Consider the following 26,020-nt stretch of genomic DNA (forward strand, 5'->3'; position numbering starts at 1 on the left):
TAAGTTCCAGGACTATTCTGGAGCCTCCCAGATCACAGCTTACAGGGCAGAAGGCTTAATTACCCAATTCAAGTTTCGTTGTCCCCCAATTTCTGAGATTTCATTTTAGAAGGAGAGGATTTGGGGTGTCCTTTTGCCCATATTTTTATAACTTTTTATTCTTTTCTGGTTTTCACCAGTAATTTCTACAGTCTCTTCTGTCTTTTTGTATCATGTTCCTTCCCTGCTCCAGATAGCTAGTCTGGCAAGCACAAAGACATTTAAATGACTTCAACCAAGTTAAGAGTGTGTGCAGAACTAATGGAGGATTTAAGATGAGAAGGTGGGAAAGACCTACCTGGCAGTATACATATATTTTCTTTTAATAGTTTAGAGCCAAAACCTCCTGAGATGCATTTGATTGTATCACAGTCTCAGTTTCCATTTAAAAATAAGTCCCTCTGAAGAAATATTGATGCCTATACCGATGCCGGCCTGTGCAGTCTGAAACAATAGCTGTGAGCAGTGCTGATCTGCGTCATGAAGTTCAGTAGTGTTCAGTAGCTTCAGGGCTCCCTGACAACTTTATCAAATGACTCCATGTGCCAGGAGGAGAAAAATGTGAAAACCCTGTTAAACCCTCCAAAACCTTGGCTTTTGCAGTAATGACGTCTTTGCCTCCATCAGCTATGAGGGGCAAGTGTGAGTGAACTGTTGGATGGGTGTGAGAAGCCAGGACCATGCAATCTTCATGTCACGCTGTGCCTTGGGCAGAGGCTTGCAGTCATCTGACTGTCCTCAGCATCTGTTTCCCTGAATTGCAAATAGTTCCATTACCATCATGCTGTTTTATCATCCTGTAAATTTGCCCTATGACAGAACGAGTCCTACCTCTGATGGAGTAGTTTTTGCCATCCTGTATTGTGTGTGTGCTTTATGCTGCAGGTCCTACGTAAGCCTAAGAAAAACCTTCTGATGTGTACTACTGATTGTTTACATATGTTATCAGAGGGGAAAAAAAACAGGAAAGGAAAGCTGGCAGCTCACGCTGCCAAGAGACCTGGCAGTGGCTAGAATCACATTTAGATCATTTCCAGTCAATAGGCTTTGTTTTCATTTTTAAAAAAACCACCTTCCTAGAAAGTTTCTGCACTGCTCTTTTTTTCTCCATTATGATCAGTCCAGGGGAATACTTGCAATGGCTCCTGTCCTTACAACCAAAGCAGGCAACATCAGGAGATGCTTCCAGACAGGAAGTGGAAGGTGTGGTAAGACACTGTGCTTTATGCAAGATAACATGCAGTCTGCCTGGAGCTGCGATCACAGTTCTGTGTGACAAAGGCCTTTTAATGATAATGAAGTCAGGGACTTGTGATGCAAATAGAAATCAGTGCTAAAAGAAGAAGATGAAGTTTAGGACCTAGGCATGTTTCTCATCGTCAGGTCAGGCTTTGTGATGGGGCTGAAAAAGGTGAGCCTGAAGGACTGGGACTCCAGCTGCCTGGATCTAAGGATTGCCTGTGGCAGAGAGAATGTTTCCTTGGCCAGCTAAGCCAGAAGAGCTCACAACTTTTCTGAAAACAGAGAAACAGAGTGTTAGAGGGAATAGATACCAAAGCAAGTTTAATTAGAGCCTAGCTCAAATTCAAAAGTGTTGAAATCTGTGTTGTATCAGCTGATCTGTGCCCATTCACATGTACAGGCAATACTGGAAACTTCATTAGGGTGAAATAAAAGTTGCAAACTTACATCAGCATCTCAAGTACTACAATCTCAGCTAGTCCATGTCCAAGCTTTGGGAGTCCTTGGCTATCTATACAAAACTATTCTCATAAGGTTAAGCATTTGGGGACTCAAGACTGCAGTTGCTGAAAGTGCTGACTCATTTTCCAGTAACAGCCTTAATATTAACTCTGCCTGAAGAGACACAACATAAGCAAAAATGAAATGTAAACTTTAATATCAGCATAAATATTAGACATTCATACTAGCATCATCCAGAGAGGAAAAAAAAAATTCAAATGCAAGCAATCAGAGTGATGGGGAGCTCTAGCACAAATACTGTCTGAGAAGATGCAGTGTTATTAGCATCAGCTTCTGTTGACATCTTAGTCATCAGGAGCATAAGGATGGCAGTAGCAATGCTGCAATGGAAGTTGGGCAGTAATAAATTCATGTCCAGCAACAGATTCCAGATGTAAAACCAAAACACGAGGATTATTTTCTGTCATTGTAAGCACATAGAAAAGTGACAAAAGCAATCTGCTTTTGACATCCAAATGAGATACACTGAGGAGACTAAAGTTAGGATCCTAGTTTTCCTGTGCCATCCCTAGATAAGGGGAAACCAAAGCGCACCTATTAGATGCTCAAGTTGCCTACAGGTTACAGCATAAACTACTTCCCTCTGCCCTCCATGGCTACTAGAGATGACGGTCATGTCAGAATTATGTCTGGCTGTTAGGTCACATGCTCCAATACACCAATGCAAGATATAAAAAGTTGACAATGATATAGGAAAAACAAAGAGAGATGATGAAAACCATAGCTGAAAGGGAAACAATATTATGCTATTCAGTCAGAACTTGGTGGAAACTACCAGCTTCTGCTGTGGTTTTCTCATGAAAGGGAGAAAGATGCTTTCTCTTAGAGACTGACAATGGTAGGACACTGGTGTGCACAAATTTCATACCTGGAGGTATTCCAGACCAATAGAAGTGGAAAAGAAAACAGCATTGAAATAAATGGACTTTGGTGCCCAAATCTTCATCCAAAAGACCTAATCCTGATCTGAGCTACTTCAGATGGCAACAATCATTGGTGCCAGACACCAAAACATATCCCCATCTATGAACTTTTTACACATTTGGGAGTAGGGGGAAAGGCTGGATGAGCTAATTCTGGGTGAGGATATCCTGGTTCCCTGTGGCAGGCTGACCAGGAATATTTTTTAGTTTAGCTCTTCTTCAAGAACTGTCTGACTTCTTTCCATGAGAAGAGTGAAAGTGGACCCACACTGTTAATCATTTTACAGAAAAGACATCGTCCACCTTCATTTCACACTCATGACTCATGCCAGCAAATGTTAGACAGGCTCTGGCTCAGAGCCAGCACATGGTAGTGGCAGCAGGAACTCCTTTTCATTAGTTTCTTTAATTCACTGTTTCCCTTACAGATCTGAAAAAAGATGAATCAAGAATAATTGCTTGCTTAAAATGTAATACTTATTCATTAAACCTTGTTGGGGCGCTGGGTGCAGGCACTTGAATGATCTGGAAAATATGAAAGGAACTTGGCTGGGAAACAAAAACAGAACTGATACGTGGTAATGGCAAAAACAGAAGTAGAAACTATATAATACAGGCAAATTCCTATTGAATGCCTCTTTGTCTTGCTTAAAGAAATACAGAGAAGCACTCAAGATGTACAGATAACTAGCCAGTGTTCCCCATTGCAGAGCTCAAGGAAAGAAGGAAATGCTTCAAGGGTTAGTTCCTGGCTATATGGAATATTGCTGGACTGAAAGCAGTCAGCTGGAGTTCATCCTGATAGTCTCACAAACCATTTTATCACAAAAATGTACAGTAACCAGTCAGAAGCAGCCACAGTATTTTCCCAGCACTTTGTGCTTTATAGGCATATGGGGAAGGAGGGAGACAGGCTACAGTATGGGATTCACGCAGTGTAATGAGATTGGTCCACTTTAGAAAAAATGTATCATGGAAAGGGAAAAAAAGGAACTATGGTTGCATGTGAAATTCAGCTCTTCCTCTTACCTAGTCATTATTTGTTCTGTTTGTTAGGGCAATGTTTCTTGCATATTTGTTCATGTACCATACTGCAGGAGTAAAGATGAGTCAATAAACTGATGGATGTTACATTCTGTAATGTCTTTCCATCTACCTCCACTGCTACGCTACCAGCTGGGAAGAGACTCTAGAAGCATCAGTCCTGCTTTATAGGCTGATCACTAGCTTGGTGAAGACAAAATTTCTCCTATTTACAGAAGTACGAAATTAGAAGCAGCAAAGTATTATACCTTCAGAGAAAATGATATGAACTACTTCCAGAGATAAGAGTATTGTCCTGTACTTCAACCAAGATCCACAAGAATGCAGTTGTAGCATCTGTTTTCTATTTATGCCAATGTGGATCTTAAATTGAATCAGTGTATTTCAATGTGATGTTTCATAATGTTTTTGATATACAGCTTTCATTGTCTCAGTGTAAGGATACAACTGTATCATCTTAAAAAACTAGGACTGTTGTGCACCAGCTTACTTTGCAGTTTAAATTCAGGAGTACAATCACTCTCAGTTTGTACTCAGTTTCCAGGTCAAAGTGCAGACCTGGTTTAACTGGGTCCTTTGAACACTGACAATGAAAAAAAAATAATTATAGTGGTAGTAAAGTCAAAAGCAAAATAACCCTCTGAAAGTTCCTGGTTCAGGGAAGTTCTTACACTGTTGTCTTTCTACTAGTTCACTTCCAGCTGATAAATGAGGTACAGATAGTTGTTAATGTGCTATGACCCAGTTGTTAGAAAGAAAATCCCAGTCTTGGTCTCAGCAAGATAATTAAGATGAGTAGGGAGTTTTTATCCTGTTTTGTAAAGTTAAAAGCCATAGGATTGATGGTGTGACAGCAAATGCCTCTTCTGGCATTTGAGAGACACATCTACTAACTGTGAAATTATGATACATTCTTTGCTCAGTCTGAGGCATTTGTATTTTCCTTTTACACATCATATCCCTATGGCCTTGATGGAAGCGTTGGTTCAGAGGTCAGCTGGTCAGTTTCAAAAAAAACCCAAAATTTTTCTACAGATCTGTTAAACCTGAGGTGTTCTGTCGTGGTCCTGATGGGCTGTGGTGACACTGCTGTGAGGTTTCTGTCTAGGAGTCTGTGGTCCTAGAGCCCACAGCTCCGCAACAACCCTCGGCACAAGCAGTCTTGGGGCCATGGGCTGGGAAGGGTTCCGGATCCTAGTTGAGCCAAGAGCGAGGAAACATTGAAAGCTCTGGCTTTAACTTTATTTTGGCCTTGATCTCTACAGCAGTCATCTTGCAACCCCAGCTCAAGCCACAGTTTTCCTGCTTGCCAGGCATCCTGCCACAAAGGAGGCTGCAAAGGTCCATTTCTAATTCAGACTGACCTGGTCCGAGGGTCCCAGGTTTTCCAGGCTCCCAGTCCAGCTGGCTTTCTAGGCCCCCCAAGTCTGCCTGGAGTCTTGAAGCTGTGGCAGATGCTGACATGAGTCCTGTTGATTTCACTACTGCTTACTGTGACTAGCAGCTGCTTTCTCAAAACTGCTGCTATGATCCCTAGAGAGCACCTTATTTTGGAAATGGGTGTTGGTATTTCCAGAATTATTTTTTACCCTTTGCCTGCTCAATGGGAAATTTCAAAGGCTTTTCTCCCCTCTAATCTGCACATAAACAAATTTCAAAATGCCAGAATTTCATCCCTTCAGATATCCTGGGATTTGGCCACCTCCAGTGTAAATTTTGGTATTTAAATCCCAAGAAAGATTTAATTGATTCAAATGGTGAGACTCCCTCAAAACGTAACAGGGTTACCCCAACAGAGGTCAAGGTAGTAGACCTCTGCTGACAAGGTCGATCTTCCTTATGTTTAAAATTTGAGAAAGTTCATCCCATGAAGGGATTGTAGCCAGGTTCTTCAGTCTTCCATGTTCTTTACACTAAACAAAGATGCTGAACAAGAACTGGAAATTCAGAAAAGTAAATTTTGTCCCTCTTCAACTCTGGTAAAGTTTCTGCTCAGCAATTTTTAATGCTGTCTTTCGTGGGCTGTTTTGTAAAATATGCCCTTTAAGGCTGACAAACAAGCACTTAATCACTCACAGAAAAAAGAAAAAGGTTAAGGTCGATGCATAAGGAAAAGTCCATAGCTTCCTAACTCTTAAACTTCCTGTGCTCCTGCAGCTGAACAATATAGAATTGTGTTGAAGAGGAAAGCATGCTCCCAGTGGTACCTGTCTGAGCTTGGGATTAAACCATCATTTCAGGATACATCTAAATTCAGTTTTAGAAGGCTCCAAAGCTGACATTTGCCTGAACATCTAGCATTGTCTTAGATTTAGTACTGGTTTTATCTGCCTTCTGCAGTTAACAATGTATATATTTAGGTGATTCTGGAGTGCTATGGTTTCCAAACCAGGAAGCTCCTGCAGCCTTTGTGATGGGTCAGATGAGTAGGAAAAATAGAGCAAGGCATCACTGCTTTGTAATTACCGTATCTCTGCAGGGCTTCGGGGGGTGGGGGGTGGGGGGGGGGTGGGGGGAAGCAGCTTCCTGCTTTAGCAGGAAACTTCCTGTTATTTATATAGTACTCTCTGTCACCTAATGCAAGGTGTCATATTCTTAACTGAAATGTAGTGTATCAAATAGTACACCTGCATGAAGCTGAACCAATTCTCATTTCCATTGCTTCATTCTCATGGGCACTAGGAGTGATGCGAACGGAAAAGCAAAATGAGGAAGTTTTTGGATGACTGTTTTCTGCTAGAAATTCTCATTCTTTTTATAGTAAAAGGAATGGGGGGGGGCAGGGGGAGAAGAGTCTCTTATGTAATATACCTTCAACACACTGTATATGCTTTCAAGTCTCTATTATGCCTCCAAACAAGCCTTCAGGAAAAGGGCCTCTAACCTTGCAGATATTTAAATCTTCAAGGCCATAAACAAGATACAGTATTGTGTATGAAGGTAGAAAAGAACAGTGTAGCATGGCAGAATCTTATTTGGCACTGTGAGACAATGAGGCTAAAAATTAGGAGACTTATTTTTGTCTGTTTCTTAATATTTTAATAAATATTTTGATATTTTAATTTCCTTGGCAAGTGAGACTTCATTACATATGACACTGTATCATCCCCTGTATCATCAGTAGAATAAGGCTATTACAGAGTGTTTGGAGTAGCAAGACAGAAAGTGTAGTGTGGGTCCCTTACTGCAAAGCAATTCAACTGGTACCAACTGCATCTGAATTTGCAAAGGTGCAAGCATGGAAATGGGCAGTCTGGCTCCACAGGCAAAGTGTTATTTTACTGGTGCAGATCTAAGGAATCCAGAACCCCAGAAAAAAGCAACAAGCAGGTGTCCATGCTGTGGCTTTTCTTTAGGGAATGAAGTTACGAACCCAAACCAAGATATTTCTCTTAGTCTGTATTACCACCATAAGAGGTCTGCTTGTCAGGAACAGCTGTGTGCAAGTTCCTATCATTTTAAGTGATAAACAAGAAGCAGCATATCAAAAGCCCTGCACAAGTGTGTGTTTCCTGCAAAACTTTCAGTGTCCTCTCTTCCTTCTCCCTTGGCAGCAATAGATGGAACAAATCTTTCCAACTTACAGAGGTGCAGTAGGCTTTTCTGCAGAACATTTTCATTGCCTCTCCCCCACTGCTTTGGCTTTTGAGGTAAAAGTGGTTGAACTTTTCAGATCTGCTAGGATTTGGCCTGCATGTTTTGTTTTCCTTTTCCTGTGTTATTGCAGACTTGTGCCCTTCTTGCTTGCTTATTGATTGGCAGCCAGATAATGACGCTCAAGAGCTGATTTTTTTTGTCATGGTTTCTTTAGGAATGTTTTTTTCCATGGTAGAAAAACCAAAGGCAGTGAAATTGAGTTTAAAAGTTTAGCATTCACAGTCATTGGTTTTGTTCAGAATAACTTTCAGTTTTCTCACTTCAAAATACAAACAGCCAGAAATGTTGTAACAATTGTGTCATAACAAGACCCAGATTTGTTCATTGTTGTCCAGCCTGCTTTTAATTGTCTAAGTGTTATAAAAGTAAATTCAAAAGTTTTGAATTAGCAGCAATTAAAAATCTGTGCAAATCTGTAACCAATAAGGCTTGTACTGGATGTTAGTTCTAGAAGGTAAGGCTATTTCAAAATACATTCATTTGTGGCCATTGCAACCTTAAATTTTGGCCTGAGTTGACTTTGTACAGAATTGAAGAACATTCTGTATAATGTTAAGAGAAAAGCCAAGCCCAGAACTCAAGAGGATGGACAATGCTAGATGTGATCAGGGAAACAGAGATGCCTGATAATGTAAGAGTAGTGAAGAAATCACAACCAATTGCTGTAAAACAACACATAAAGGCACCAAAGAGATGGGGTAGGTGCACTTTCGAGAATTGTGTGTGAAAGAAAGTATCACTAATTCAGATTGCAGAAGAGATGGGAAAAAACTCCATATGAATTCATGTAGCCACCTGCCATTAACTAACCTAAAGTTAAGTGAAAGTTATTGTGTGGCTAGGCAGACAGAAAGGAAGATTACTAAAAGTATTAAAATGAAGCAGCTGAGCTTCCTACTACAGCTACAAATATAAGGCATAAAGTGAAAGAATAATCAGGGAGATTTTGAACCTAGTTATCATTAGATCAATAAAAAAGAATTTGTTTGGGACGACTGGGAACTAAAGAATGTTAAAGCAAGCACAAAAGTAATATTTTGGCCAGGAACGTCTGGACAGAGAAAATAATAATTTTTTTCTAATGTCAGCAGAAAACTTTTTCTAAATGTCAGCAGCAAGAAGAAAATGTGAAATTGTCAGCAAAAAGAAACATTTATCATTCCTGAACTTCCATGTCACCTGTGGCAACTTCTGGGAACAAGCTTTTCTGCAGGGAATATTATGAATATTTACTGGCAGTAGATTTCAAATATTTTTAAACATCTTCCTGAAAACAAAATATGTCATTGGATGTCCAGTCCAGAATGGCCTTCTGTATCTGAGAGGAGAAAAAATGTGAACAGTACACCTACTTCTAAGCAAGATCCAGAAAGATTTTTAAAAAAGCAAAGGCTGAGGAGGGTAGGGTTTTCTGGTTTTCCTGTACAGACACAGTTGATCCTAAAGTGCTGAACAAATGAACCCAATGCAGTCTTATAAATCACAGTGAAATTCATCACAATGAAGCAGTTAATGTAGGAACCCTTTAAAAAGCCCTGAATCAAATAAAAACATGTAGACAAAACTCATAATAGATTATAAGCAGATAAATGTAAAACTCCTCGCCTGGTGAGTGTAGCCACACTCTGGTATGTACCCAGTCCACCGCTGCTTCCCAGGTCCCACAGGCCCGACAGGCTTATAGCACCTTACAATTGTAAGGGCTGAAAGACGACAGCAGCATCTCCTCACCACTTTCATGGGTGTGAAACTTTCAGATGAGGCCACCACAGTGCAAACCATTCAGTCTGCAAGGCAGCATACTTAACCACAGCAGAAAACTGGATTGTCCACCATCAACCACCTTGGCCATAAGAGCCCTCTCCTTCTGTGAAATGCCCCTTCTGACCAGTTCAAAGTAGGAGCTTGCATTCCCATCTGTCCGTTCCCCACGGAATACTTGGAGGTGGTGTATCCGAAGTGCTGCTGGGAGCTTTTTCTGGTGCTATACCCTACCCCTCGTTTTGTGGAATTGGGCAGAGTTCTGGGATGAGGTTGATGGGAAGTACCTACGTTGCTGGACAGAGGGCTGGCTCTGCTGGCAGGGTGGAGGAAGAGGTCTTTACCTTTGCTTGCCCTAAACCCAGAACAAGTTACTCCTAATAAAGATGACTGACCTGTAAGTGAAGACTAGGGGTAAGTAGGTATTTCTTTGCCTACTAACATCTCAGTGGGATGCCCATTTTGAAGTTACACTTAAAAGTTTGATAATAACCCAGCACCCACAGGCAAGGAGTTTTCTTTGAGAAAATGTTTTGGGGTTGGGTTTTTTTTTTCTAAATTGTGACAACAGCTGGATGAAATGTATGTCCTACCACAGAGTCTATGCTAGAACTATGAAACCCAAAAGTTAAAGCATGGCATAGCTTGAGACCACAATAATGCACAATTTCTGGAAGAACTAGATCTATCCTCTACAAGTGTTCATCAGTAAACAGCACAAATTCTTATTTTTTTCTGCATAGAGAAAGACCTGAAGGCCTCTCAGTACAAAGGCAATACCCTTTTTGTATTTTTGGACAAATGCCCCCTCTGTAATATGCTAGGTTTTTAATTTTATAGTCTGATTACTAGATACCATGGTGACTATATAATGCACCACATTATTTTTTAGGGACAGTACTTCAGAAAGCTAAGTGAATCTAATACAATTAGCATTCATTTTGTCACAATCAGAGGCATACCTCTGAGTTTTAAGAAGACAGTAAGAAAATGGCACCGTCCCCTGTCGCATCCAGGGTTACCATGTAACCCACTGAGTAAGGGGGAATTTAAGCTACTGCTGTCTATTGTGTCACAAGACAGAAACTTTAGGTGTGCAGAGGTACAGACAAACTGCTGTGATGCTTTAGAGACTGTCTTGGGCCAATGAAATGGTAAAGGTGAGAAGGCAGCACTATCTCTACTCAGCGCAATAAATAACCAGATTTCTTATTAGATAGACACATACAGGGTATTTTAGGAATTAACACTGGAAATTATAATCAGTTCCAATCACTTCACCCTCAAGCTAGGAAACCAAAAATCCTAAATCTAAGAAAAAACAAAGCAGCAGCCTCAGAGTACCATATAAGCCTATTAAAAATCAGTCTAGACTATAGCTCCAGGAATGTAGAAGTTATGAAAATAAACCAAATTTTACCGTTAAGTATCTAAGCAAGAGGCTTCGTCATTCCCTAAATGGCCTGCCAAATCTAGATAGCAGTATGCAGTAATATTTAAAGAACACCTTGACAGTGCTATTTAGAACACAGATTATTACCCAAAACCTTTGAAAAGTGCAGATCCCACTTACTGAAGTTGCTGAAGATTAGTTGAAAGCTTGGGGTTTTGCCATATGGCCTACTTGCCTACATGTTATCAAAGGCTCCTATAGGATGTCGCACAAAATGAAGCCCAGATTCTGGAATATAATCCTTGCCTGGAATTGTGAAAATCTCTTCCTAAAACAGATGAACATTTTGTTTGTCCTCTTCTGAGTTTGTGTAGTTCTGGACATACTATTACCATGGAAAATTCAGGAATATTTGACAGGTTCTGTTAAAGAAACATCTTAAGTAAAAGTTTAAATCAATCTCACACCTATGCAATGATTCAATGGATTTACAATTAGAAAACCCAAGCTCATGGAATTTTGAACCCAACACAATTTTTATTTTGCTGGATTGGAAGAGCAGACATTTGTCAGTATACAGGAGATCCTGTAAATTTCGTTTCATCATACTGCATAATTCTCTTTTCTTAGTCTCAAACTGAATTTCAGTGGTTCAGAAAAATCTGAAGTGCCATTTTTTTATATAAGATTTGTGAAGTACCTTTTTGTGTACATATATTACACACACAGGCCTGTGTGCATGCACTCACGTTCTCTTTGCTGTTATTTCACCATTAGGTTCTATATAAAAACTGCGGAGGTTCTTTGGATAATTTCTGATGGCTCAGAATACCCACTGAGTCTGAGAGCAAGCCAGAATTTCTGGAAACCTACATCGTCTCATTTTAATAGTTTTGAAAAACCTTGGCGTTTAGCTTTGAACTTTAACCAAGAAAAGTTATATCTTATAAACAATGGCATTTGTTGATTGGATGAAGAACTAGATCAATATTGATTTTGGCAACTTCTTTTGGCTGGGTTTGCCTGAAGAAATATGCTGGTCGTGGTGTTAAAAAGTTATGTCAGTTCCTCAACATGTGCCTCTTTTTCTTGGAGCTTTGCCTGAAAATTAGTTTCCAGAGTTACTTCCAGAAGTTAACCTAGAGGCTATCTATTATTGTGAGCTAACAACAGCCTTCTGCTGAGCTATCACCATGTATGAAATAAAACCATTCAAGAAGACAGATTAAAGACATATAAAACAATGGATTTTTGTTTTTCAGAAGTGCTAAAGAATAGGACCCAATTTTTATTTCCTTTGACTCTCATTTGCACTTTTCTTCCAATTTAAAAGGAGCTGTATAAGTAAGTAAGTAGAGTGATAGCAACAAGATTTTAGGCATTTATGGTAATTGTCCAATCGACACAAAACAAAATAAGAGCCGTGTGATTTCCATGATCCAGTTCCTGATTCAAGAGCATTACTGTGAATGAACAAAAAGATATATTTCAGAGAAAATGTACCATTTTCATTTCAAAGTTTCCAATGAGAGAGAATCTACTACAAACTGATAAGTTGCTACAATTACCATCACAACTAAAATTTTCATCTCATTTTGATCTGAATGTCTCTCATTTCAGCTTCCAACTGTTTGAGCCTCTGATATGACTGCTACAGGGAAGAGCCACTTTGAATGTGACTATCTATCTATCTATACATCTATCTACCTACCGATCTTCCATTTCCTGTATATGCTGTTAGTTCACATATCTTTCTCCTCTTGTGGTGCTCAGCCCTCTGATGTATTTCCAGAAAGCAATCATATCGCATCCCAGCCTTTCTTTTGCTATGATAAACAAGACAAGCTCCTTCATGCCTGCTCTACAACAGCAATTTACCCCATTTTGTCCAGGTGCCTGCTCTACTCATGCACAAGTCTGAATTCTCAAACATGAATGAACAGTTTCCAGATAACATCTTACCAATATTCTTGACAAATAGCATTAATATATTCCCATTTTAAAAAAGAACTACCCTCACCTGATTCATTCTGAGATTACTTGTCTCTTTTTGCATTCAGGTCCCTTTGTTCCTCTGATTGCATCCTGTGGCTGACTTGCCTTTTCAGTTTTTTTATTATGCCTGATGAGGGACATCACTTTACAACACAAATTCATGTTCCTTGACCCAGAGGATGGAATTCATCTGTCTTTAGGCACTTTTGAGAAAGTGGTTTAGTCTGTCCTGAGAGAGGAGTCCAAGACAGGTGGGATAAATGAGCAGCAAAAACTCCCACTTCTATATGTTGGATAGAGAAGCCTTGAAAACTGCTGTAGTGGAAAGTATTTCATCAACAGATTATGTGAATGTAGTATTGCATTCCTCCTCCTGTAGAAAAGAACAAAATCACTTACTAAACACTTCTAGATTTTCTGCATTATTTCTAATTTTCCTCTAATAATGCCTAAGTACATTGTTTGTGATCCTCTCTGGTCATTACTTTTGGCCCTTGATTTTATATATGGATATATGAAAAATTACAATTATCTGTGATGTCTGGGAATTGTCTCTTTACTCCCTCCTACTCAGTACCAAGGATATTTTCTTAATTTTTCCTATTCAAATTAATTATTTCTTAAGGCAATACAAAGGAGACAAAATAGCCCCCACTACTAAGGATGTACAACGTAATATATACTTTTTTAAGATATATATATAAAAAACTTGTCCAATTAACTGTCCTTTATTAAATGTCTTCACTTTCATTTAAGCATCAAGTTTATTTTTAGAAAGAAGTGTGCTGTTTCAAGTTTTTTACTGTTGGAAATCATTGCTTACAAAAATGGGTTATGAATCACATTATAAAGATTAAGTTTATGTTAAAGATGTTAATCCATAACAGTTTAAGGGTCTTGAATTTAAAGTAAACTATTGCACTTACAATAACCTATGAAATGACATTAATTTCATATATGTTATCTTTTTCCCCACTATCATGATGATACAATGGAATAGTTACTTGTGACTATTTTAATAAGCTAGATTTGCATCAAACTAAATCTGAGGAATTTTTGCACTGTATGTGTAGCTGCTTTTATAATTTTCATTGTGCAACTTTTTCCTTAAAGAATTCAAAAGTGTTTTACAAGCAAAAAAACATTCCAGCTGCACATCAGTATCAGTTTATTCAGTAAAGGAACACAGATAGCACTGAGGTATGAACAGGTCAGTCAGTTTAGGCAAGAGGTGGATTTCAGGTGGGATTTAATTAGGGGTTGGAATTTGACCAGTTAAATGTTACTCTTCCATAAACCAATGGAGAAAATGCAATGGCAATAAATATTCTGCATTTGGTTTTGCTTAGTTTTCCTTTGATATGAAGAATATGATTTATTATTAAAGCCTGCTTTACCCTACATTAGGACAACCAGAGTGAAGTGATGCATCAGTAGAGATGGTGTTAGAGTTCCTTTAAAGATTTTGTGATAACTTTTTCCATTCTCTGCAAGTTCTTTCATTATTCTAGAAATCTTTTCCAGTGTACACTCAGTTAAATGTAAGTTTTTAATGTAATAATTTCAAGACGAGAAAATTTTCTACAAGTAACCCTTTTTATTTTACAAAAAAAAATTCAGCCAGTTTTATAAGTCCAGCACTTCCTCCAGTCATTGTGAGTCCGCTGTCTGAGTTTTGATCTATGCTACTTTGATGGCAGTATGTCTTATCAGTTTGAAGTGCTATGTAATAGAAAATTATTTAGCATTTTACTCTAAAGTTTGCCTAGAGATCTGAAATTCTCTAACTCTCTTTTACCTGAAGTGGTGCTTCTGAATTGTGATGAGAGCAGAAATTATTTCCTTATTGCTCCAGAATTTGTCAGACATCTGTGGGAAAAAAATTTTCTTTCCCCAAGAGCCAAAATGAAATTTGTTTCCCTTTTTAGTTCTTACTTCTCTTGCCCCTGTCTTCTAAATCTTAATACATGTTAGAAAGTCTGCTTTACCAGGCCCAGTCCGTGATACTAAAATCAATCCATACTTCATAAGAATCCCTCAACAATTCACAGGTGACCTGTCAGCTTGCTTGGCTTCTTTAATGCACAGTGTAGTTGATGCAGTAGTGTCATCACCACTGAGGCCAAATCAGGGCCATGGCCACAGCTTGTCTTGCTGGAGGCAGCGCCTGCACTGGATTCAGCAGAAGGAACAGTTCCCTCCACAACCATCTAGTTAGACCAAAGTGGAGCTGTTGAGGAAGACTTTCTTTCCTGCTGCGCTTTTAGGGGAAGCCTCAGATCACATCCTCTAGGTCTTGTACTTTTGTCTATTGGATTGGAAAGCCCCTTATCATCCAATTGTTTCTTGCTCAATGAGCACGACTTGCAGACTCTTCCCTAACTTTATCACCTACCTAATACATGGGTTGAGCTCCTTTGAGTCTTTGTATGTCCCCCAGTCCTTTAACCAGTGTTGTGGACCCTCTTTGAGTTGTCTCCAACATGTTGAGATCATTCTTGAATGGTAAAAACAAGAACTGCACTATTCTAGAAGGTGTTGAAGCAATGCAGCTACAGAAACTCTTAGCCAACTCAATTGCTTGTCTTCTCGGGTTGGTGTCTTACATACAGAATTCCACCACTTAGCTCCACCCTCCTGATAAGAGGCAGGGAATAATCAATGAGATTATCAGTCATCTTTGAGATCCTTATCAAAGGCCCACAAAAATGAGACGTTCGTTCCCCAGCCGTGCAAAAGGCATGTTGACCCACACACCCACATGCCAGCTCGCAGTTCAGTGAGATTCAGATGCTTACTGGCTCCCCACCAGCTCCTGGGAGGGACTTGTGGGTGGATGGGAGCAGACACACACTTCAGCCACATGCTTGAAGCAAACAACTAAAAAACAGCCACCTTGAGGTGTTTTACAGCATGTACCTGCTGTACAATTTAAATATACCCAGAGAGACATTTGGACTCTGTTTAGCAGCCCAAAACTGTAGCCATATGGCTCCCAGAGAGAATATAGCTAGAAATACAGATTATAAACAGTCTCTTCACCTTCCAATATGAGATCTCTCAAAACTAGGCATGAAGGGTAGGCAAAATGTAACTAAGTTTAATAAAAATAATACAGTTCTGCTTCCTTATAGCACCAGGCAGAGATCATTCAATGAACAATTCTTATATCAAGTCCTCTTTTCTGGAAAATGATTGCTACAAGAGCTAATACAAACTGGGACAGAGGCAGAGTAATAGTGCAGAAAGGTTTAAGAGTATGTTTGAATAGTATGATAAGCACTTGCAAGACTTCCGTTGGGTCTGGTTTACAGTATCAGCATGTGACGTTCTGGCAGCACATCGAGCTCCTGAGCCACAGGACCGACAGTCTCCTACTTTATCCCCATCCCTCTGTTTTTTGAGCTGGGTTCTGTTATTTTTAGCTTGAAGTGGAAAAAGGAAGTTATTCAGATCTTTCATCTGAAATTCACTAACTCTACATAAAAGAGTAGACTTCCCGGTTCATATATGGAGCAGGTCATATTCCTCTTTCACTATGACTGTGAGATCCATGATATAACCTCTACAAGCCCCCCTGCAGAGTAATTTAGACAGATTTTAGAGAAGTTGTTTACTTTTGCTAAATATAAAAGGGCAGGGACTTGCTTTTAAACACTGAAATTTTGCTTTAAAAGTGTCTTAGTAAGAGAAGGAAAATGAGTCAGTAACATGTGGAACATATATTATGTGTGAAACATCTTACCCACGCAAAGGGAGAGAGGATACAGAGAGGAGGTTTGCCTGCACTTTTAACATCAGGAAGCTTCTTTCTCTTTACCTTGCAGGACAGCATATTTCTTTGTTCATACACAAAAACAGTCATTGTGTATATCCAATCTTCTAACTGAGCAGGCTACTCAATGACTTCCATCTAGTGTGACTACTGTGAGTGGCACTGCCAGTATGATCTACCAATAGAAACTTTTTAAGTGGTCAAGGGAGAATCATCTGAGTTTCAGGATAGGTCTTAATATAGGGTGCCTCCCATCTCACATCCTGCTGTGGTGGCAGCAGAAAAAGGAAGTGGCTTGAAAGCTTCTGACCCAGCCAGCTTTCCACTGCATTTGAGCCCTTCTGTAACTTGCAGAGCCCCAGCATCAGCTCTGTGATAACAGTCTCTCCCACTTCTCACCATGCCTCTGGACTACTGCATTCTCCAAACATGGATGTGACTAGTAGGAGGGAAACAAGGTAAAAGCAGGACTGTGGATAAAATCATGAAATCACATTGCCAGTTGGCATTGCTCAGGTTCAAAATTCACAAAGTTGTCAGAGAGATCTGAGATACTAGACAGGTCTAGTACTCTTTACAAGAACACCCACGTCTTGTTTGTCTTCTAACATTTTCCCCTTTATGTGTGTGCAAGGCAGGAGGAGGCTATTACTGCTGTCATTTTACACCCAAATAACTGAGACCCCATGGTTATAACTTGGGCTGCCCAGTGCAGGGACACTTCAATCTACCCAAAGTAATCATGTAGTAGCAAAGCAGGCACTAGGTAAACAACAGCCATGCTTGCTTGGATACTCAGCCCTGCAGGAAAGCAACCTGTGCCTTGCTAATCAGATTGTCCTGCTTCCAGAAACCAGGATTGCTTATTCAGGGACTATCTTTTAGTATCTGAAACTTGGCTTTAGAAATTATCTCGATTTGAAAAGTTTCAGAGTTGGCTTGGTCATCATTGCATGGAAAGGTACCCAAAGGAAAAGAATGGATCATCCTAAAAGTACTGAAGACTTCCAGAGGGCAGAGTAAGCAACTGTACCCACATCTGTTTGCCAAACTAACCCCAAACTGATAAAACATGTGCTGTTCTGTCAATGGCTATGGAGACTCTCACTCACATGAAAAAGCTTTGACTTGGGCTCCTGAGTATGTCAATGGTTCCACTGAAGTTATACTGCTGTTTTCATAAGCAATTTATTTTCTGCGAATACCTTGGAAAAATTCTTAGAAGAGACTTAAATGAAGACAGTTTTGTAACTTGGCAAGCTCACTTAAAAATTCATTAGAGCTCATTTTCTGTTTTCCTTTGCAGAGCTCTGGTGCCTGTCGTCAATAGTCAAGGGAAGAGATGGGGGCTGTTTTGTTTTACTCTGATTCTACAGAGGAAAATCCTATTGGCTTCAGTGTTTTGCCATAAAATTTACTGAATTTCCCATAGGAAGCCACAACTTTAAAATATTCTGTGCTGATGCGTTTTTAAGTCTGCCTGGATGTAAAATGTTTACATGAATTAACTTCACCTTTTGAGTACCTGAGACAGCAAAATTTCCTAATTAGAAAAGATACATTCTGTGTTCATCTTTCCTACCCATTGTGATTTAGTCCATATGATCAATCTATTTTCCTTATGTCATGGATTGCAGAGATCATGCAACCGTGGTGATTTAACATAGTGCCATGCTGTGTTTGTACAGAAACACTGCACAAGGGAGATTCCAAAGGGATTTTAGCAACCCCCAGCTAACACAGGAATTTGAATAACATTACTTGGCCATAGGCAAAAGAATTTCCTTTTGGCTGTTTTTCTCTCCAAAGAAAACACAAAAAGTGGAAGTTAAATAGTACTGTTATTAGAGCTTTGTTGCAACCAGAGAAAAAGTATTCACAACAGCATGCAGCTGAGAGACAGTTCCTCTGCTGGACCTTCATTTGCTCAGCCTCTTTCCTGGATTGAGGTCTTCATGGAGCTGCTCCCTCCCTTGGACCATGCCTGCACATCCCACTTCCTTTTCTTAGAATCCTCTGTATCATCGGGAATTTTGGAGGGCAGAGAGCAAGCAATGAAGTCAGTGTTGAGATTTTTCTATTTTAAGTGTTAAGTTACTAAGGAGATGCTTGGAAATATTAAGGTTTGCTCTGTGTGAAGTTCTAATGGAAATAAAAAGATGAAGACTGAACAATCCTGTCAAAAAACACACAAGCGAAAAAAGCCACCAAAACCTTCCCCTTGGCTGCAACCTGAATGGTGTTGGAAGCACCAGAACATAGCAGGTCTGTTTCATGCAGTCAGTAGAGCCAGGGAAAAATGTTAATATTTTCATAGAAAACATTTCAAAATAATCTCCCTTCTGCAACAGTTTTTGGGTTCTCGGTTTTTTTCTGGTTTTCTCCCTTGCTTTCCTCCCATTTCACCTATACTGGTGAAAGAAAAGAGAGCAGAAAGGTGGTAAGTGATCTAGCTAGTTAGATATGTAGGTAGGTATCTTGCAGTGACAGGGCACTAAATATGCCTAATCAGGCCTGTTGAATTGAAATTCAGTTTTCAGTTATTTCCTCCCATACACTCAGCACGTGTCAGACTTGGGCTGCAGTTCCAGTGAGTGGCATGCCGTGCTGAAGGCATTTATGCAGTCGTGCAGGAGGTAGCTAATGGCACAGTGTGACACTATTTGCTGTCCAGCCAAGAGAATGTATATTCCTGCTCCACTGTGAACACAAGACAGAATTGTCTCTAAACAGTCCATTCATTCTTTGACTGCCATATATCAGCTGTATGTGTTGACTTGTGACTTAGTCTTGTTTCCATTTACTTCTCCTTTATGCTGTGCATGGACAAAGCAGCAGCAGATCCTCGAACAGTTCCCAGTTTTCATTAATGGTTCTTATGTTAAGTTTCTGTTCCTAAGTAACTATGCCTAAAACTGCTTTAGGCTTTAGAGAACTGGCTTACTCTTTTCCTTTAATTTTTGGATGTCATACTCTGATCGCATAAGGTAACAAGATCATAAAGCACTCATCTTCCTCTGTTAGACTGAGCTCCTATTTTAAGTCATTCTCCCCCTGGGTGCAAGGCTTTCTGTATTAAAGGTTGGTTCTTATTTTTAGACTCTTTAGAGACTGAAAATTGAAGGCACACAAGATTTTTTTTCTTCTTCTCAATACTACCAAATAGATGTCCCAGGCAGCTGCATAAAATGACCAGGTGCTCTGTAAAAGGTAGCCACTGGTTCCTCTTTCAGAATTTTACAGATGCGAACCACATGCGTAGGTAAAAGGCTTGGTGCTCCCCAGACCGCTTTGGCACTAGCGAACAAGGCTGTGCCTGCTGCAACCTGCAGCACCTCCTCACCCCACTCCACCTGCCCAGACCATGCTGCTGCCACAGATGCTCACATTCTGGTCATGAGACCCACCTCATGGCATTGCAGCCATACTAAGTATATTTTACTACTGGTACACATGGTAGCACTCAGTAGAGGAAAAAAGCAGGTTTTTGAAATGTGATTTAATATGAGTAACTGAACTGGAGAACGATGCACAGAAGCAGAGCTGGAAGGGATGCCAGCATATCTCGGAGAACACAGGCATGACTTAGGATCACAGGAACTCGAATGGTCGAAGTTCTAGCACGTAAAACTAAATATGAAAGGACCACTGGCTTTTCCTTCCATCTCTGTATTTTATCTTTCTTTTGGCCATTTGTTATGGTAGCTTCTCCATCGGCTACATGGAACATCAGATAAACTAAAAAACATGCAGCTTGAAAAATACTAGTTTTCTGCCTCTTGGAGTGAAATGTCATTTGTAACAGGGTAGTCCCTTGCACCACGAAGAAGTAATATGCACCAGAGGGTGACTGTTTCTATTTGAGAGTTGATTGTGTTACTGAGGCAAACAGTGTAATAAAGACCAGCATTGAACTTTGAAGAATTTGAGAAAACTTTGAAAAAAATAATTTCTTAACAGAAAACTTTCTAGTCTATGTTTGGACTACCATTTAAATGGCTAATAAAAATCTGGCCATAAGCCCACTTCCCTCCTTCTCCCTGCCCCCCTTCTCCTAGTGCTGCAATTTACAGAAGCAAAAAGAGGAAATCTGATGATGACATTTTTCCAACTGTAGAACAATTTTTGCTTAGCGGCCCATGCAGTGTTCTTTACATAATGTTCTCATTTCTTACTCCCTTTGTACAGGACAGTAGCAAGAAAAGGTTGCTGCAAGACTTGGTGTGCCTGTGCTAGCTTTCCTTCAGAGAGCAAGGCCAACGTGAAGGCTGAGGACCCAACGGCGTGGCTGTTAGCCAGGGTTCCAAGTTGCCCAGGCTGAACCCCGTGCTACTGCATGATCACTTTTGTGAATACTAGGTACACTGCCTAGGGCATAGCTAGCAGCTTATAACTGACGCTGTTGAGACTACTGTCTGAATATCTCCTTAAGTTATTTCTGTTAATTATGAATTTTTAAGGAGACAGCACATAGCACAATGACATTTCTACAGAGATTTCCATCAGATGCTTTCAAGATATTTTGCCAAGGCATGTTTGTGAGAGGAATACACCTTTAGAAACTGGCAATTCACTGTCCCTGAAGCCCTAGGACTGCTGGTGTATCAGTGTTCGGTGGCCCTTTCTGATAGCAGACAATATCAGATTTTTTAGAAGACAAAAATATCCTTGTAAAATAGTAGTTTATTTATTTTTAAAGGAAACTAAGAGTTGCTAAGTCACTGGACCAAAACCACTAATCCAAAACTAACAAAATAAGTTGCATGGACACACCAACGTCCAAACAACAAAAGTCTCCCTCTGCCTGTCATATAGAAGAGTTTATAAAGTCAGGAAAGATTATAAACAAAAAGGCTTAAGAGGTTCAGAGAAAAATGCTTGCTGAATGAAGTGCTGGGTGAGATGACATCTGAGAAATGACAGGAATGGCCCAAAACTGATGAGCAGGTGATTTGGCTTACTTGGCAAGCAACAAAAGGATAATCCTTATTTCCTTATTGCCCTTTTGTGTCCATCATTTGATGTCAAAAGGGCTAAAAGGAGTGAGATTTACATTCATGGCACAAAATGCCCACTGCCTGCTGGGACCTGAGGGTTCTTTATGGCATTGTTGGACCTTAATTCTCCTAATGCTGAGATGATGTGGGCAGACAGTTGATGGGAAGGATCCAAAAGATAACTCCACTTGTACTAGCTTCTGTTAACTTCTGAATGATATCCAGCATATGAGGCTCAGGTTCCTGTTCCCAGCCTCTCCCTGCTATCTGCTTTTCCTTCTCCAGTTCAGTTAATCTTTCTCTGTTCTTGCCATCTGTTTAGTTAGTCTGTCCTAAACTCTTTCCTTTGCAACACTGCTGCAATCCTGCAACCAGCAAGATACCAAGAACGCTGCCTTTGACAGCCCAACAACTAGTGTAAATTTGCCAGGTCTCAGAGTGGCTGATAAGGCTTTCTGCTACTTTTTTTTTTGTTTTGTTTTGTTTTTCTTTAGCAGCAAGCTTGGAAGGAATAGAATGAGAAAAGGACTCTTGTGCTGTTTTGCTGTCCTGTTCTCCCTCTCCTCTTAAGTTTGGGGTTGTTTTTTTTTTTTGGTCTTGTGTTGTCCTGAAGAAACCAGGAGTCAGTTTTAATTAAGCATAACAGAATCACCTTTTCTCTGTTCTACCAAATGAACAGTTAACACCGTAAAAGATTCAGAACAAGTGAGCAGAGGAATCATGACAAGAACTTGCTAAATGGAAAGGTAAAAAGGAGGGTTAACTCCCTTTCCTTCTTTGCCCACATCTCTAAAAATGTCCAAGTGATTAACAGTGACTGTCAGCACGCCATAAAAGATCATGTTAACACCTGTGAATCTCTATCCCCAATTGTTTAATTGAAAAGAACTCAGAGCAAATGTGCCTCCTCTGCTTCTGCATTCTTTATTGACTGCCTGTTTGTGCCATGGCTGTAATCAGTGCATGTGGCACAATGCACGCTCCAGCCTTAGTATCGTATTTAGAAAGGCAGTTAAATTCTCTGGCACCTGTGTAAGAAAATTTCCCACCTTCTGATTGCCCATGATGAAGGGGACAGAACCTCTCAGCCACTAACTTCTTCTTAATCATTTTATGGCAATGGAAATTTGGCATTTATACCTGTTTCAAATATGTTCCCTTGAGTCTTTTTCTTTTTAGAGAATCCTACTTTTTACTTCCTTTTTCAATGAGTTCAGCTAATGACAAAGCATAGCCAGGAAGGGTGACTGGAAAATTGGAATTCTGTTTCATTAAACTGCATCTAGTTTCAAAATTCATTTCTGTATGCATGTGAATACAATCCGCAACCTTTCCACTGGTAACAAAGCACAACTCTGTGACAAAGCCCCCAGAGAAGGTTCATAGTGGCTGCACTCCCCAGGAAAGGGTGAGAGCCCTCTGGAGAGCTTTCACCAGCCAGATTGGGGTTGGAAAGTTGATTTTCCACACCTGGGAAAAAGCCAAGGCTTTCTCTTACTGTATTCTCTCCTTCCCTCCATGTATCATCTGGAGAAGCTATTTTGCCAAATTTTGTTGAACTGACATTTCAGTGTTTGAATACTGCAACAAAATGACATTTTTCTGACAAAAAAAGATTTGTCAGAAGACTCTTCATGTTTTATAGCTGAGTGCCCAAATAACGTTCTCTGTACAATTCATTATTGTATAATCTTTTTTGAGAAGCAGCCCTCTAATTTTTTCTCTCATCAGTTGTGCTGAAAACAGTCTTGACACTTAAGAATCAGGTCTTTTATCCCACAACCTTGACAACACAGCTGTAGAAAAATAAATTGACAGCACAACATTTAAGAAAACTGAACTGTAAAACAAACCCAACTCGTAAACATGAATTAGACTCACTTCTTTCTAAACTCTTGTGTTTCTCTGCAGTATTACTTGTAGGGTTTCATATGCGTTACTTATCATGGAAAAAAAATATTGCAAACAACTGAGCTATAGGTGAAACTTGGGCCAGAGACAATAAAATGTGTTCTTATTGTAGTTGAACTGGCAGAGTAGCCCGTTCACCTCCGAAAGCTGGAAATGTTCCCTCAAGTATACTGTGACATACTTTAACCAGCATAAAATGGAACTGCCACTGAAAATATAGATCTCACTCTTTATGCAGTTTATATTTCTCTTTCCCACCTTCATCTCTTGTCTATATGGTCCCTTCCTGCACAAATAACAGGATAGCTTTAGCTGAGCTTCTCCCTTGATCCTATTCACCATGAGGTCCCCCAAGCATGTGTGACAGGAAAAAAGGATGGAGCAGAACTGGGAATGAATGAGCAGCTGGAGACAGACAGAAGAAGAGTTTTTATTCTAATGGCAATGCCAGGTTAAGGAGGATTATGGCATTTGCTGCTGCATGGTGGTTTCTCCCAATAAGGTCACCAGCAGCTGCAAATTGCCCTATAGAAGTAGAGTTACGTGGAGACCTGTTTTTTATGTGGATTTTCCCTCTGTGTTTTCAGTACAACAGAAAGGAAGCATATTTGGACCATCCTGAGGAAACCCATTTTCCAATGTAGCAGATGGCCATGAACTCTTTAATAGGTGCTTGGCATCCCCCAGGCCCAGGCTGTATTATATCAAAAGTAACCTTTCTGGCACCCACAATGGCAGTGTGTGACGTGCAGCCTAACACTGGATTTCACCCTTCCATCAGATTTTGGAAGATTCACGTACCTATTATTTCTCCAGCTATTGGGAGTGGGAGTTACATGCTTAAATTCTTTAGCTGAAAAAATTCCAGACTATTTTATTGGCTAAACAGTATTGTTCCTCTAAAAAAACACATACAAGATATAAATGCAGATGAACTGTTAAGTAATTTCCAATAGTTTGAAATACTTACGTTCATACCATGCTTGTACACTTTTTTTCGTTGGAATACATTTTGCACTCATTAGCAAAGATGCTATTCCATTTAAGTCAGTTGGGGCTTCTCTGGTATATTTTAGAACAGAACTGGAGCCAAGATATGTATCTTACTCAGTTCATTAGACTCTCCAGTGCTGTAGATTAAATAAGCAAGTATGTCACTAAATCTGTTCAGCATTAAAATGATACAAAATGTATTTTTCTTCTTCCAGCTAAATACTTTTCTTCAAATCTGAACCAGATGGAAACACAGTGAGTTATCTGCGATGAGCTCATCTGGTCTTCTGAGTGGAATGTCCGACATTTGGTCACACATCTTGAGATGTGAGTTAGGGTCTGAATGGGGAAACTTTTATCATCTTATGTTTACTCTTGTGAATAGGCTCATTAGCTTCAATGGACAACAAGTAAAATAAATGACACGCACACACAGAGCAAGACCATGCAGGATATGTTTCTGTATAAATTCTCTCAAATGTACTTCACCTTCCCAAAGACAATTGACCCACAAAAGTCCAGCAAACACGGTAACTGGAAACTCAGCATCAAAATTAGTTAAGAAATCTGGAGCAGCTCTTTTATTCTGTCTTCCATTAAACCTGCTTTTGTTATGTTTATTTGGCAGACTAATATTTCTGTGGGCACACTGACTTGTAAGTCTTTTATGAAACCAAGCATACTGTTGTCATTTGACTAATAAAAAAAAACAAACAACAAACCAGGCATCAAAATTATTTCTTTTTATAGTTATGGAAAAATTGTGAGGGGAGTTTACAAATCTAAACTGTCAGGTATTAAACCTCCTTGTTTACAAGATTAAAAACAAAGAGTTCCAATGAGAACTTGCTCCCACATGGCAATGCTATGTTTCAGCTGTAGGGTCATCTTCTGTTGTCAGGTACACCGAATGCTGCAGTGAAACTGCTCTTGTGTGAAGAAGTACCTGTCCTTTATTAGCACAATCAGGCTAATCTTGCCTCACTGAATTCAGGGGAGCTTTGCCATTGCCTTCACTAAGGCTAGAATTTTACCTTTACTCAAGAGTTGGAATATGAAATGGACTGAGCTCCCACATCTTCGGAAAAGTAAATGAGACCTGAAAGCGCTAAGTGCCTTGTCTACATTATGCACACCCAGTTTTTAGGCAGTCTGGTGATCGCTGCTTAAGGCTAATTTACCAGGCTTCCTGATAAGATAAATTAGCATAGGTGGATCTCCTCTCCGTGAGAATTAAGCTGCTTCTAATAGTTAGACTGAACAGGTTTGGTTCTTTACACTGCATTGATCTGGGGCCAGCATACTTTTAATGTGTAGCTTCCCTCACTCCCATGAGCAAGCTGGAAGAGTCTGTTCTGTGGCAATGAAGAACAGAAAACCTGTATATTTGAGAGAGCTTTAGCACCCATCTGCCTGAAAGTTTCTCCAAACAACTATAGGTTTCTGTCATTGGGGCTTTTTTTTGTTTTCTTGTTTTAGGTTATTTTTAAACACTTCTTCTTGCAGTCCTAGAATCAGGACTCACTCAGGACATCACAGAACATCAAACATCAGAGAAATTCAAACAAAAAGACTTCTATCAGAATGGCCCGACTTTATTCCTCCTATAACTCCACTGCAGTTCAGTAAGTATTTGTTATTCGTTATTTCCCTCTTTTGGAAGGAAGACAGTGAAAACAGCTATCTTTAAACAAAATTCAGGCTCATAAGACAGCTTTCTATCCTGAAGAATTCAGAGCTTTTGCAGTTTGTTTTTTTAATCAAAATC

General features: G+C 39.8%; 1 protein-coding gene across 4 annotated transcripts in view; it reads right to left on the bottom strand.

Annotated features, from left to right (window-relative positions):
• The window catches only part of RBPJ (recombination signal binding protein for immunoglobulin kappa J region), a 152,000-nt gene that overhangs the window by 78,886 nt on the left and 47,094 nt on the right, over nucleotides 1–26,020 (bottom strand). The window contains exon 1 of one of the 4 annotated variants that reach the window (XM_055721192.1): nucleotides 12,602–12,949. The exons of the other annotated variants lie outside the window; for them this stretch is intronic. The gene's annotated coding sequence lies outside the window, so the exon portion shown is untranslated. Of the gene's footprint in view, nucleotides 1–12,601; nucleotides 12,950–26,020 lie in introns of those variants that run through there. 4 annotated transcript variants of the gene reach the window in all.

This window comes from Falco cherrug, chromosome 1 (genome assembly GCF_023634085.1).
Source record: "Falco cherrug isolate bFalChe1 chromosome 1, bFalChe1.pri, whole genome shotgun sequence".
Classification (NCBI taxonomy): Eukaryota; Metazoa; Chordata; class Aves; order Falconiformes; family Falconidae; genus Falco; species Falco cherrug.